General features: G+C 28.9%; 1 long non-coding RNA gene across 1 annotated transcript in view; it reads left to right on the forward strand.

Annotated features, from left to right (window-relative positions):
• LOC124418815 overlaps positions 1-16104 on the forward strand; it is a 49756-nt gene extending 33652 nt beyond the window's left edge. The window contains exon 3 of the long non-coding RNA XR_006940236.1: positions 16077-16104. This is a non-coding gene — a long non-coding RNA (uncharacterized LOC124418815). The remainder of the gene's footprint in view (positions 1-16076) is intronic.
• Positions 16105-16720: the final 616 nt, after the last annotated feature.

Consider the following 16720-nt stretch of genomic DNA (forward strand, 5'->3'; position numbering starts at 1 on the left):
CAAAGTTGATTAAGTCATGTCCGTCTGTCTGTCGTCTGTCCGTCTGTCCGTCTGTACGTCTGTCTGTTAAAATCAGCTTTTAAAGGACCCCAGATATTGGCGAGATCCGAATCTTCAATAATTCTGTTAGACATGCTTTCGAAAAGATCGCTATTTAAAATCAGAAAAATCGGTGGTAAATAACGGAGATATGAGCAAAAATCCGACACAACCTCTAAAAATTTAATCAAAAATATCATATTTTTTTCACGCTTTGTTGAATAAGTTACAACAACCAAATACATCTACACGTGTGTGTAGATGTATTTGGTTTTATTCAGCTGTGTATTTTGTTTTGTATGTTTGGATGCTGCTGGTGTCATTGAGTTGTGTATTTTGTTTTTGTTTTCTCTTTGTGCATTATGTTCGTATATTTGGATGTAGGTTGGTTTTATTGCGTTAATTATTTTGTTTTTTATTTCGTTTAGGGTTGTTGTTGTTCATTTTGTTTTGCTTTTGGTGTAATAATAATGTAGTCGAGGAAAAAATTAAAATTTATAAAACCAATATGTTTAATATACGCCATGGTGAAGGGTACATAATATTCAGCACAGCCGAATATAGTAATCTTACTTGTTTTTAAATATAGTTTTTATTTGTTTAAATTGGTGCGATAACACCGTACAACACTCAAAATTGGACACGAAACAGATATTAAAATTCTGAGACTAAAAACACTGTTTTTCTTCATTAATTTTTTAGTTTCAGACGTAATCATCCGGTTCATGTCTAGCTAAGTTTTTACATAGCGGCATATTCTTATCAGTTTTTTAGTCTATTCTTGTTTTTATTTGTGAAGTTCGATATTATTTTATAGTTGAACGAAACGTATGATCAATAATTTGCGAACTACAAAATTGTAAAATATTAAGTATACGTCTACTAAGTGATAACATTTTCTAAATATGTATTTTTCAATTCAATACAATTCTTTTTATAACAATTTCAATACAAAAACGAATAATCATTCATGACCAATGTAGAGTATCTAGCGGTCAGGTACGATAAACTTTATTTATTTTTTATTCATTGCAAACACGAAATACTTTAAGTTTATTTTCGATTTTACATTTCTGCATGATTGACATCAGGTTTTAAGTCAATTTACATGTAAGATTGATCAATTTGGTTGATATTGCATATTTAACACATACGTTTTTTTCGTTGATTATTCAAATAGGATTACAATTTCGTTGCTATAATGGTTTCAAATAATTGTTGCTGTTGTATAAATAACTACAAAAACCCTGAATGCTTCGCTATCCAATAAAAATACAAATAAAAAAAGTACTAAAATGTCTTCCATATAGAATATTATTCATTAAGAACTATGTATGTTTAGTTTCTAATTTCTATATTAAAAAAGTATCATTTGAAAAATACAATTGGAATGATGAATTAGTAGAATATAATATACATTTCATGATACTAGGATAGCTATTTGGGCTATACGCTGATAAATCAGTCAGTCAGTAACGCTTCTCCTTTATATATAGATTTCAATTCATTGGAATTGCATTAATATTGACCATAAATTAAATTACTATATGTCAATATAATATGAAGTTAAGAACTAATTAAAAAATCAATCTAAGTCACATCAAATACTTTAGAAATGTACATGACAATATATATATTTTTTTGCAAATATTATTGTTATCTTCCATTTCTGCAGAAAATTATTTCTTTTTTGTATAAAGTTTTTTTTTCAATTTTCCATTAATTTGAGGTTTATATAAAAATATTTTTTTTCCTCTACTTTTTATAATTTCAAAATGTCTGACCTTCACTTGTGTGAATTTTCTTTTGTTAAGGGAAGTTTTTATATGTTTACATTGAATAAATATTTATATTAAATAAAATAATTGGAGTGAATAAAATTCATTTATTTATTCAATTACTTTTATTAAGGTTTTATTTTTCTCAGTAGTTTTGTTACTTTGTATGAGTGTGGCTGTAAAATCGTTATATGCATGTGTTTTTATTTTAAATTATATTACTTCTTAAAGCTGTTGAAAAGTTGTAGCATTTTGTTCGCTTTATGTTGAAAAGGCTAACGTATGTTATTGTATACATTGTAAGATTATTTCCTGGGTGATATTTAAACGTGTCCTTGTTAAATAAGTACTTTTGCCGAAAAGAAAAGAGAACATAATAAGTTCCCGCTTCTCCTGCATAGGTTTTCTTTGATTTTAGCTGATATTATTCTGAGTGTGTAATGTGAACAAGCACCTTCTTGCGACTGCTCCAAAAAAAAAACACGTTACAGTCAGGTGGCTAATGAAAAGAAAGTTTTGGATCCTACGATATCTTGGATTCCTAGTAAATTTATTTTAACAAACATACAGATATAGCTCGTGTATTTAAAATATAATTAAATCCAAATATCGTTTGAAGCACAATGCATGAAAATTATTATTTGATCCTTCTAATGTCATTTGAGAAACTTCAAATTTCATTATGACTGGAGGTTGCGTATGAGTATTATGTTGAAAATTTTATTCATTAAATATTAAGTATACGCTACCAAGTAATCGAGTACTATGTAGTTTTTAGGCGACAAATTCTAATCACATTTTATTTAGGAATTAGATATTATTTTTTTATGGTTGACCGGAACATATGATCAATAATTTGGAAACTATAATATTTGTACAATATTACGTTTACCAAGTGATAAGGTTTTCTTAATATTTTACGTTTCGATACATTTCTATTTCATAATAATTAATACATAATAATATGAAAATGAGACAATAACACAAGTACGCCGAAGTCGATAAGAAGATTGGCTCATTAAATACAGTTACTAAAGATTAGATTAGAGAGAGAGCCTTAAGTACTGCGATCCTATTTTTGGATCTTTTGTGAAGTGTGTATGTGGTTTAAAACAAGTTGATTTAATCATTTTGTTTGTAATATTAAGTGTATAAGTAATTGCTTTTGTGTATCTTAAACAGTCACTACTAAAGGTTCAGTTAGTTTCTACGTACAGCTGATTAATAATTCTCATATGAAAACTCAACGTCAATCACACGGTCAATCTAACTCAGTTGATTCATCGCAAAGCGGAACGTAGCCTTAACTTTAGTGAATAGTCCAAAAAACTAGTAAAACATATTCAAAAAATTCTACCAGTAACTGGTAGAATGAAATGCCCACAAAAAATATGATTCCTAAAAGACTCTAAAACTTCTCGAAATCCGACTAAAAAATCACTCCAAAAATATCCAAAAATACTTATGAAATTACTTTTTTGAAAGAAAGTATCATTTATGATCAGAAAGTAAAGCAAATATTAAATTTTAATCGGTCAAAAGTATCATAAATGACTCGAATGTGATTAAAAATTAAAAAAAAAAATGCTATCTGGAAACAACTCTTTAGCGGTTTCACTTTGATTAGGTTTTTGATGAAAAACATTGAGATTTTAGTTCTGTATGCGTTTTATCAATATTCTTGTCGTTTTATACCCTTCATCCTCGTATGAATGATATATGTAAGTTCGTCATTCCTTTTGTAATTTCTGCAATGAAATTTTCCGACCGTATATTCTAGATCCTTATAAGTAGCGGAATCGATTAAGCCATGTTCTTCTGTCGGTCCGTCTGTCTGTCTGTGTGTTTGTTAAAATCAGTTTTCAGTAGACACCAGACATATTCCAATCGTCAATTATTCTGTTAGACATGCTTTCGAGAACATTGCTATTTAAAATCAGTAAAGCTGGTCCATAAATGACGGGTAAATCCGAGACAACCTAAGAAAATTTCATACTACTCGGCACAGCCAAGTAGCACATTTACTTGTTTTAACCTAAACGCATTTCTGAAAAAAATGTTTTTTTTTATATGTTATGTATCCTAAATTTCCATTCACTCTGTACATATCATATTTCTTAACCGGTCAATAAATATTATTTAACAAACATCATATTATAATGTTAAATTGTAAAAAACCTCATACATATTCATTCCTCTACAATGTTTGTGAATTTGGGCATATAACAACTACATATGGACGTCTATGTTGGTGTAAGTGTATGTGTGTGAATGTGTAGCTGTGTGTTACATATTTATATGAACCACTTTATTCTTACGCTTAACAAAACAATGTTCATTGATGTGTAATTTTATATATTTTCTTTTTCCTTTTTTTGTAACAAGAACAGAAAAAAAAATTAAAGCCCATGTTTATAATTTTTTTTTGTAACTTATTTTTTTTAAATCATATTGTCCAGATGTTTTGATTCCATATCATTTCATTTAAGTGTTTTAAAGCTTAGTAGACATGTATATACATACAGATAGATATATTTTTAACAGAAATACCGATATAGGGAAGGTTTTCAAAAACATAGTTATGAGGCATTTTAGAAGGCCTTAATAGTTTACTGTTATCTTCTTCGAAACAAAAAACAAATGTTCTATAAAATATCCTATTAAAGGCCTTATAACGCCTCTTTTGAATGTCTATATTTTTGTGACTTGACGATTTTCCTATTACTGTCAGAGTAAGAATATTTCTTAGAATATAAAATTTAGAGGCCTGTAAAATTAGGGCCTTTTGGTTTGCAAATCCTTTCTATATTAATTTCTAACAACATGTAAGTAACATGGAGAAAAACAGGAAACATTTAAGAAAAATTTCTTAAAAAAAAACAAACAAAAAAAAAAAACAATCACAAATATATATAAAAAATATTAAAAGATAAAAACAAGGAAAAAAACTCATACATTTTTTAAAACAATATGACGACTCCAATGATGTTTTGAAACTATTGAAACAATACGTAGAAGTAATAAAAAAATATGATTGTATTTTCGCATGAATTGTTTTAATTTTTTTCTCGTTTGATTTGCCTTCTACTAACGTCTACCTACCATTACTGTTCTATAATAGAATACAATAGTGTTGACCATATAAGCCATAATAAATAGCATATATTTAGGCCTGAGATGTAAACATGAACAACAGCTGCATAGTTTTAGGCAATAGCAAAAACAAATAGTCGTAAAAGGTAATCTTTATGCCTTAAAGAAATATAAGATTGGAAAAAAACAATATTAAAAATTAAAGAAACATTAAATTTATGTAAAAATTTTATTTTTGTAAAAACTTAAGATTAAACTGCTTAAAATAATAAATAATAATAATTTCAATATTTTTATAATATATCAATTAAATAAATGAATTTCACACATGAAGTACTAGGTCCCAAAAAGTACTGGTGTCTAAGGTTTGTTTTGTTAGAGAAAAGGGGAAAAATAAACAAACTGGGGAAACAAATTTGTTGTAATGCTTGGTCGATTGTATGCTTGGCTAGCTGCCTGCCTGCCTGACTGGCTGGCTGGCAGTTTGTTATATGGTGGCTGTTTGTTGTACTTGCATAAGAAACAAACCTCAAACTGATATGCTTGAGGGAATCTCTGTTGTTGTAGTTACACTTCATGTCTGCGGTTTTTACACATTTTGTTCCTGTGTTTTGTACTTGAAAAAAAATGTACACAGACTTTTAGTGTTTACTAGATCCTACTTGTACGATTCTTTCTTGTTTTTTTTTTTTTTGTAATTTTTTCACTTGTTATAGTAGGTACTAAGTATTTTCTGTTTACTCGCCTTTTCCTTTTTTTGTTCTGTACTCCCTACAATAAATAAAAGAATAGCACCAACAACGACAAATAACAGCCATAGGATAATGAAAAATATGCATCCTTGCACTTAGTTGTAACATTATAACATGTTGAGTGGCGGCAATTAAGGACTTTACTAACGGTATAAATTATTATACTTTTTCGTCCCTCAGAACTTTTCTTGTTTATATCGAATATTATCGATATGCTTGCGTTTCTGAGTAAGTAGTGAGTTTTTAAATGAGACCTTTTATATGATGGGGGTTGGCTCCAGTTATCGAGCGATCATCATTAAAGATTTAACAATGTTTTGAATTCCTAAAAACTAGCTGATGTTAAACTTCATTGCTGTTCTTGGATTTTATAACTGATTTATGGACCGATCCTCATAAAATCTTGTTCCTAGATTTTAGTTCGTAATTATGCCAAATTTTATTTCTGTACTTATATATTACAGTTTGTAATGAAACAAATAGGAATTTACTGAAGGACACCTTATGTGGAGAAGACTTAGTTATAGCCCGATCCTCATTAAATTCGCGGATTTTGTTTCACAAAAAACTTTTCCATTTAAACTATTATCGCTATATTGGTATTTATAAAACAGTTATAATTCGAATGACGGTTTTCGGGAAGTTCACTTGTCTGGGACTATGCAAAAATGTGGATCAATTTTGCCCATACAATTCATACCAATAGATAATATTTGTGAAAAATTTGAACCCTCTGGCTTTCTTCCTTTGAATTTTATTGTGCTTTCAGAAGACAGACAGATGGACAGATTGTCTTTGAATTTAGTGAAGATTTTTGATGTATTACAAACTGTACAACATAATCAACATATTCCCACTTTTATCATCATTTATTTTTTAAGAAAAACTGAAAACCAATGCATTTTTATTGATCTCAGATTTATGCTCTTTTTTAACTGGAGTGTTAATTACTGAAATTTTAATATTTTTTATATAAAAATCTGCTTTTTAAAAAAAGTATACGTGATCACATTTAGCTGAGCTTTTTTAAATATTAGTCAATTTTTAATGGAAAATGTAAGTGATCTCAGGTTTTCGATATTTAGATATAACGATTGTCATTATTTTCTTATTTTATTTTAGGATCTATAGCAATTCTTATATCTAAACAAAGCCATTAAACACCTACATGTAGTAGGGTGCATGTCCAGAACATAAAGAAAAAAAATCGCCAAGGTACACCTTGTATGAGCAAATAAAGCCTAGTAACAGGACAGTGTCCATGTTAAAGCTACATAGCAAATGTTTTTCAGGCTTAATATTTTTTTCTCACATTTTTTCAATACATATTGTAGATTTTTTTTTCACCTACAAGTATGCAACAAAATCAAGTGCAAAAATGTTTGCCATCATCGCAGTGTAATCATGTACACATGTATGCACATAAAACAAAATACACACATACATTCCAACACATACAAGCATACGTTCACACATGTAGGTGCAATGACATTTTTCTTTTGGTTCCTTTTGTGTAATTGAAAAAAAAAATACACAAACCCGTTATGCTTTACTTTTTTTTGCTTTGTAATGCAATGAATAAAAAAACGAAAGAATGGGACAGGAACAAACAGCTCATGTCCTGGACATGTTGTCAGGCATTATGTCTGACTATGTCGTCGCCATCACCAATGTCTCCAGCCTCAACGGCAGGCTAAAGAATGGGAGAAATCTTATGCAAACAACTCCTAACAGCTCCTACTACTAGGCTCGGTGTTTTGGTTGGTTGGTTTGTTTGTTGGGTTTGATTGTTTGCGTATGAATTTTTTGTACAAACATCATGTTTGTTAGTTTACTTATGTTGGCAAAATCTTAAATTAAAATACTGGCCTCAAGGATTGTAAGTTTATTGTATATTGTTGTTGTTTTTGTTGGTGATGTTGTTGTCCTTCTTGCCACAACTTATAAACACATAGAATTCTTCTGTTGTCCGTCTGTTTGTAACTTAAAATATTGTTTGTATCAGAGATGGAATAAAGATTGAAAGACTGAGTGAATGATAGAGAAAAAAAGCAAACATAAAGAAACTAAGAGAAAATCATTTATAGTAAGTGTTGGTTAAGTGAAATAAGTGTAAAAATAACAATTGTTTACAGCAAGTACAACAATACCCAGGGGGTAAATTTTTTTTTATATAAATGTGAATAAAATTTTATAGTTAAATATAACCCTGAAGTTTTACAAGAAGACATTGTAGCTCAATTAGTACTTAAGAGTTAAGTCAATCTTAGTATTTTGGTGTCATTAAATAATATGGTGATGAAGTCAATTATTGCTATAATGTCTCTAGTAAATTTAAAAGGATCTACTTTAGTTGCCAAATTATAATAATAATTTTGGTCTTTTGACATCCTTTGAGGCCAATAATAAACACAGCCCTGGTAGATCGTTATAGTCAATTTTAATTTCTCTGAGGCCAAGAATAAGCATAGCCCAGAACCTTAGAATATATCTAGCAGATCGTTATATATCAACCTGAACTGCAGGGTTTCATAAATATGTGATGGTATTTAAATATTCACATATGTATAGGCAGACATAAATGTAAACGTATATATATATTTTAATATTTAAACCAGACATGTGGATAAGAACAAAGTTTAAACCATTTTAATTTTAAATATTTATGTATTTATATAAAATTTATTAAAAAATTAATTACAACTAGAAACCGTAAATATTGAAAGTCAATGGTCAAGTGTAGGTTGAAAAATTAGTGCTGTTAGGAATATTTCGCTTGTAATTGAATTTTGCAATCAAATTAAAGTTTTTCAATTTAATTTAGAAAATTTCTGGAATAATTTAATTTTGCACTATGGGAAAGGGATCAGATTTTTAAGAAGTAAATTTAATAAAATTTATCTTCAAATCCCAACCGGCACTGCTATTAGTGCTCCAGTTAAGTCAGAAAAATTGAAATTCTTCATTAGAATTGGTCCCCGTTGGAAAGACTTTGAAATGACTTTTCCTAAGATGTTTTGCCATATAATAAATTTGCATTTTTATAAAAAATACAAAATTTGTAAAAATTAGGCTTAATATTAAAAAGTTCCGTTAGAAGAACGAAAATGTTGCTAAGCTAGTTGAGACGCTTAGCCTGGGCCTGCTTGTTGGACCTTTGGTAGCCGTACTCTACACCATACCTCGAGTAGAGGAGTTTTCAGATATTCCTTTGGGTGTTGAGCACATGTGCACATGTTAAGATGTGATCACTTGCCTGCTCTGGTTTGTTTCCGTATTAGTCGTGTCTGGCTTGACCTCTATAACATATTTAGCATGGCTTCATACTTCTGTATGTGGTAGGTATGTTTTTGCCTGCTGGTCATAGTCACAGGATATCTTGAGTTCATCTATCTCACATACCGCAGAGATCGTTTGTAGCTCGCTAACCTTAACGTTTGTACTGTTTTGTGTCCTCTCTCTTTTTCTTCTGTCTTTGGTTACCCTTAGCAGAGTCCTCCATTACAGGATCTCCTTTTACAGGGACATGATGTCCAAATTTCGTTTGATCCGCTTTTTGCGTTTCAGAGGACACCATGCACACGTCCTCCTTATCAGTCTCATAAAGAGAGGCTGTCGTTACTGTTGATTGAGATTACTCTGTCCTGTCTGGTCAAAGAAACTGTCCGATTTGACTACCCTATTAGCATCTTTGAGAACTTGTCTGTTTCGCTGCAGTCATAGTAGCTCCAATGGCATTCAGATCTGTGACTTCCACCTAAGTCCTCATGTTCCCCTTGACCAAGGACATAGGGCCGTTTTTATTGATCGACATTTCATGGGGGTATTTTGGTAGTTCATACTTCTACCATAGCAATGAAAAAGGACACTGCCGCTCCTCTGGAGACAAAAATGCTGCTAAATATGATTCAGACGCATCCTGGATTTTGGTTTAACCCTGAAGATTCGGACTGACAGAACAAGATTGTACCATCCAGCCGCCCTTAACAGAACAGACTGACACCGAAAATAAAGATGACAGAGGAAAAGAGAGATTTTGTATACCCCTAATTAAGAGAACAGGCGCCACCAAATTGAGGTTATGATCTCAAGGCCGCTCTTTAAATGCTTATCTTTCTTATAGATAGCGAAATCGATTAAGGTATGTCCGCCTGTCTGTCTGCCTTTATGTACTGGATCTTCGAGATCCAAGTCTTCAATGATTCAATCATATATGCATCGAAAGATGCATTAGCAAAATCTTTCCAAAAAACGAAGATATAAGCAAAAATTTTAAACAACCTCGGAATTATTTATATGCAATTATAAGGGAAAAAACTTACAATTACATTTGAATTACACATCAATTATAATTACTTAAAATGTAATTGAAAATAAAATAATTGCCTTTCCAAAATTGTTCCCCTTTAAGGTGAATTTATTCATAAAAACCTTGTGATTTCTAAACAAAAATTAATATTAGTATGAAAAACTTAAAAACCGGCTCTAAGTCCTTCAGAACAACTATGTTTGCTTAGTAAAATATATTAAAAAATAGATTATATACTTAAGTTATATCCAATTGTTTTATAATTTATTTTATATCTTAATAAATATTTTTGTTGTTTTGAGTATTTCTATTTATTATAATATTTCTAGCAGAAAGAAAAGTTGTAATTACATTTGTTAGTTCAGCCAACAACATGAAATGAAATTTATTTAACTTTTTCTTTCATATAGTTTTGTTTTCAACATTTCTACCGTTTTAACATACAACAGTCTCTAGAAACTATAAACCAAAAGAAAATAAATGTTTATAAAACTAAAGAAGTAAAGAGAAAATAAGGTAAAACTTCTTAGAAATCTAAATCTTGTATATAATTTCCCTGTAAAATTATGATTTTCTATTTAAAATTGTAATCGAAAGATCTTGTTAAAGGTTATTCAAGTGTAATATATTGTTTTTCAACTTGTGCATTTTTTGTCTTATATAATACTTTTTTTCTAAGGAAAAAGTTAAGGAAAAAATGATTAAAAAGAAAATACTATAAATATTCTGTTAGTATTTAATATTTGTTAAACAATTAGCAGTAATATTTTATTTCTTAACCCTTTTTTATAAAACCTTAAGTTTGTTGTTAAGTTAAAAAAAATGAAATCAAACAAATTAAAGTCTTTTCTAGCCAACAGCTAATCTAAATTAACAACACTTGAATGCCCTTTCTTAAGGGGTTGTATTTTTTTCTTTCTACTTTTTCTTCAATAATTTATACCATCATCAGGACATACTCAGTCGTACAATGCCTTTAACGCCATCATCAACATCATCAGCTGTTAAGCTTAAACTAACTGTAATTAATGTTAAACCACTTGACAACGTTGCTGATGTTATTGTAGTTGTTGTTTTTTTTGCCGTTGTTAAGCAGACGCCGCTAAACTTTTTCTAAAGTGTTTTTGCGTTAAAAATTTAATCATAAAATTTCGATTAATAAATAACAAAACACATCAAAAGGTTTATACTTTTCATCAAAGTTTCGCAAAAAAAATCTAAAACCATAAAAATGAGAATTTTTGTGATAAAAAAATTTAATTTAATTTTGAAGACGTTAAACTTTTAATTAAGGCGAATTATGGTGTTGATTTGAAAAGTTTTGTATTTTTTTTGGCTAACGGGGAGATAGAAGACTTAAAAAGTTTTTTTTAACTGTTCGAGGATTAACTATTTGTTCTGATTTCTATAAAAAAATTGAATCACCCACATATCTTAATGTGAAAGTATTTTTCTTGTACGATGAGATCACAGAACTGATGACCAAATGTCCCAATAGGTCACTAGTTAGTAGGTAAGTTGGTTAGTTAGTTAGTTAGTTAATTAGCTAGTTAGTTGAATTCTTGCTTACACAAACAAAAAATCTTTTTACTTGACGCACACATGGATAGCAGACGGATATGAATTAATCATACCTATAGGAATGAAGGGTATATGTGTATACTTTATAGGACCTAACTATTATATTGTGGAAATTACAAATGGAATGACAAACCCTTCTCACGAAACCATTTGTGCAAAAAGCATTTTCAAGAAATTCAATTCATTATGCAGTGACCGTGAACTTAATTGAATTCACCCTTAAACCATGATAAGATTTCTCAAAAGTAAATATATCGCTTCTTTTGCCTCCATTTCTTACAAACAAATAAGATATGACTGTTAATATGAACCACATACAGAAACAAAATATTTTGAATTATGCAGTTAATCAAGCAACTACTCACATCTTATATCCGTCAAATTCCCACATGTTCCATGTTCATGGCAAAATGTCATATATTTTGTACATGCACAATACAAAAAAAAAAATAAAATAAAAAAATATACAAAAATTTTGAAGCTTATTACAACTGACAAGTTCATTCATAATAGCATCTATGTAGACAAATACAATTTTTTAAAAAAGATTTTTATAGATAAACTAAAATGAAACAAACTCAAATAAAAAAAAAACTAATCAAAAAAGACGAATAATAAAATAAGGTTTTCATAGATAAATATATGTATAGTCAGTCAAAAATATACTTCTGATATATGTATGTATTAAATAAATAATTTCAAACTTCATAGATTTAGTAACAAGCTCTACAGCAAACAATTCAATTGCATTAGACAGTTACATATACAAAAAGATAGACGACCACTTGATAGATGGACGGATGTATAATATAGTGTAACTAATGTGGATTTGATTGAGTAAAAGCTTTAGTAGATAAACTACAATATTAACAAAAATAAATTATTTTATCATAATTTTTTTTTAGATTTTTTTTCCTTTTCACTTAAACTACTCTTTGTATTACAAAAATAAATGATAAGAATTAAATCTAAAATAAAATTGTGATAGAAATATTTCCCAAAATTGTAATAAAATGAACACTAGACATGTATAAATTTCTATAAAAATGGCTGATGTTTGGGAAAAAAAATATTCGTTCGTACACTTTAAGCTCTAAGGATTTTGTATAAAAATTAATTTCGTTCAATTCATATTACTAAATAAATAAAAGATGACTAAACAAAGTAAGAGAGTGGAAACAAAAAAATAATTTAATATTAAAACAAATAAAACCGATTTGTATTTACCTTAACGCCAAGTTGAATTTCAAGTTATACTTAACCAGTTGCCGTTGTTACAGAGTACAGTGGGTGAAAGTTAAGAAATCTCGAGTCTAGCTCAGTTTCCTGTAGAAAGTTGCTAGAGTCTGAACTCAGTTTTATATAGAAAATTACTTGGAGTCTAAAGTCAGTTTTCTACAGAATATTGCTCAGAGAATGAACTCAGTTTTCAATAGAAAATTGCTCAGGGCCTAAGCTCAGTTTTCTATACAAAATTGTTCATTGTTTATGAACACAGTTTTTTATAGAAAAAATGTCCACAAAAATGCATCTTCGATCACTTTCTAATAAAAAAATATATGAAAATACATCTGAGATTAGTTTCATATAGAACATTGATCAGAATCTGAACTCAGTTCTCAATGGAAAATCTCAGAATCTCAGAAACTTCTTAACAAAGTTTTACAAGAAAGTTTTATTGTTAACAATTCAAATTCTAAGTATTGTACAATTTGTCTAAATCTGAGCGATTTTATCTATAGAAATTGAATGTTGAAGAAAATTTAATTAGAGAACCACAATTTCTAAAAATATTATTCAGAATCGGAAAAAAATTTTAAAACTTTCAGTAAATATTATAGGAAAATTGTGAGCTAGATTTCGGCAGATTATTACCACTGTTCATCACACTAAGAAACAACGAAATCATTATATTTGTTTTAAAAAGTTTTCACTCCTTATGCTTTTCATTTCCAACGCTGTTGCTGCTGTTCCATCTACATTAATATAAAATTACTTATGAGTCAATATAAACCCAGGGACTAAGGATCTGATGCTAAGAAATAAAAAAAAACACAAAATAGCAAATTCCATATATTTTATGTATAGAATAGAAAATGGTCTTTTTAGCATTTACAAACTTACATATGTATGTTTATTTTTTTTTTGTACATCTTAGTTTGTGTATAAATCCAATATTGTTAAAATACAATTTATATTATGATTTTACCTTAACAAAATAAAATCTTTGTGGCAAGAAAATGAAAAACATATTTTCCACTATGAAACACTATTATAGAATTGTACTTAGAAAAAGATAAATAAAATATGAAGAAACTATAACCGACAAAAATACAAAAAAAAAAAAAAGAAAAAAAAACTGAATAAAATCTGGCAATTGTAACAACAACCAAGGAGTACTTACTTACAACTCATTCATATATAAATATAAAATTCATAATAAATAGTTGCTGTGTCAATTCATAAAATAATAAAAACATAAGTACTTGTACGTAAGTACTTTGCTTGCATTTGTGCTTAGTACTCTTGTGTCGCTTTTTTTCTTCGTACTTGTAGTCTCTATACATTTAGAAAAGGCCTTTTGTAGTTTGTATGTCTGATGAGAGAGAAAACTCTACAATATCAACTGCATAAATGTATGAAAATCAGTTGTATTTGTTTGTTTATTTATCTGCTATTTGTATTTTTTTACAAGGTAGTCTGAAAGGACAATGTGAGATGTCTTAATTTATACAAAAGACTACAGTATGTTATATATCATTGATCATTGATACTCATATATCTTTTCTGACGATTTAAACAGCATCGCGTTTTTATTAGTATTTATACAATTTTTTGGCTCTATTTAAGAAAAACGCTTAAAACTTAAATTTATAAAAATAATTTAAATTTAAAAATTTTAATTTATTTAATATTTATCACCCTGTATAAAATGTATGCGGCCGTTGGTTTGCTGTTGATGTTGTTGGTAAATTTTCCAAGGTATAACACAACTACACTTTTATTACAAATTTGTGCTTGCAATCAAAGTAATGTTATGCGGTTATATATTTAATAAAATAATTTCCCAAGAGTTTGTGTTTTTATTTAACTTTTTTCAGTCTTAAATATACCAGACATTTGTAGCTAAATAGTAGAAGGCTTTGATATTCATTCATTCCCATTAAAATGCTGAATTTGTGTAAAAACAGTGGATGCAAAAAGAGGAAATAAATTAGCTAAACTCCTTAAGACTTTTGCTCTGTTTCAAAGAAAAGTTTTCTTTGACTAATGTTCTCTTAGGTTCTTTTAGAGAAAATTGTTTAGACTTAGAGATTGTATGATCATTTATGACCTTGTGCATAATGAAAAAAACTATCTTGCTGCTAACTTTCTGTATGTAAATTCCCGTAAGGGAAAGATAGCAGCATGTAAGTGAGTAGTTAGTTAAGGCCGTTAGAGGTTAGTGATGTCTTCCCTGACCTGTATACATGTTTGAATTGTTTTGTTGATTATATGAGACGCCACGCCTACTTTTTAATTCCGCTCGTTCTCATATAAGTTTAATTTAAATGTTTAATTTACTTGTGCTCAGTTTTGGGTCTCTATTTATTCTAAATATTAATTATAATAAGAATAAATTCTTGTAATGTTTCGATACTGTTCGTTAAAATATTTTAACATTCCGAAGGAACCTCAACCAACTGACCAGCCAGGACATAGTCCTGCGGGCAACTGGACACCAGTAGTGTCAGATTATATGGTGCTCTGGTTATGCCAAATCATTTTGAGGCGAAGCCAAGAATACATTTGACATCACCAGTTTATAGTCCCGGTATTAGAGGTATAAACTAGAGGTATTGTTAGCACCTCTTTACCCCGGTATTGATGGATATTTCATCGTGGAAACATGCCCCGGGGGGATAAAAAGTGACTGGGGATCTACATTAAAATGCCAGAAGACAATGTTCTTATTCTCCTTCTTCCTTTTCACATTAGTTTTAAAAAGGAAGTTCGTGATATCGCGGAATGAGTCAAGTGTAGATAATTAGGTAGATTAAGTGAATTGAGTTCATAAGGTGAAGACTTCCAAAACCAAATGTTCTTACAGTAGTAAGGTAGCTTAGTACTGGTAAAGTCTGCCAACGTCAAGAAAACTGAATTTCTAGGCGATAATTCCTTTCATAGTTAGACCAATATTTTCAATAAAAAATAGTTTCCTCGAGGCTCAATTGTGTTCTACAGGGATCCTCCTCCTTTCAACCGAACTTTGTTTCAATAGAAATAAATATTTTCATTAATACGATATTTCAGATAATTGAAACTCCAATTTCAATATGAATTAGACAATAAAATAATAGGATCAAAATGCCTAATAGTTTATCGTTAAATGTTACCTGAATTATGGAAGTTTTTTTTATTAATATTTTAAGAATTAGCTAATATTCTGAAAATTTTAAATATTGTGCAAATTATAAATAAATAATATTATTTATTATTTTTAATATGAGACTAATAATTTTTATTTAAACTTTTTTCTTCTAGGAGGACTTATTAATTTGCTGTAATAAACAGGTATGATTTTTTAATAATTTTTTTTAAATATATTTAATTGATTTTTTTAATACAATTGATTGACTAACAAAGTTTTACATAAAATTTAATTTGCAACTACATTTTTGAATGCAACTGTTATAATAATAACTTGAGATAAAATTTTGTAATAAAAAAAGAATTGTTTTCTTTTAGGAAAAAGTTTATCCCAAAAAAAGTTAACATAATGTGAATGTAATTTATCTTTCAAAATGAATGACTATGTATGAGTATATTTACCTTTAGCTTATTTAAAAAAAAAAATCACTGCAAACAATAATAGGCGCTAGAGTTGCAGCAACAACTCTTACACCCAACAAATGAGAATCTTACACATCATGTTTTCACAAGAGCCACAAAATAAAAGAAATTGTAAAGGAAAACACATCTTGTTTTTGTTTTATTTTGCAAAAACATTTGCACACAACTGACTGAGTTATACTAAGACAACGAGCAATTTTATTGCAATTGAAGGTGGATTGATGGAAGAAAACTCACCAAGTCTTTACGTGCCTTTCTTAAAAATAATACAAAATTTTCATATTCAACTTGCTCTACACAAGAAAATAATAAAAAAAACAGCAACAATAAAATAA

This window comes from Lucilia cuprina, chromosome 3, assembly GCF_022045245.1.
Source record: "Lucilia cuprina isolate Lc7/37 chromosome 3, ASM2204524v1, whole genome shotgun sequence".
Taxonomy (NCBI): Eukaryota; Metazoa; Arthropoda; class Insecta; order Diptera; family Calliphoridae; genus Lucilia; species Lucilia cuprina.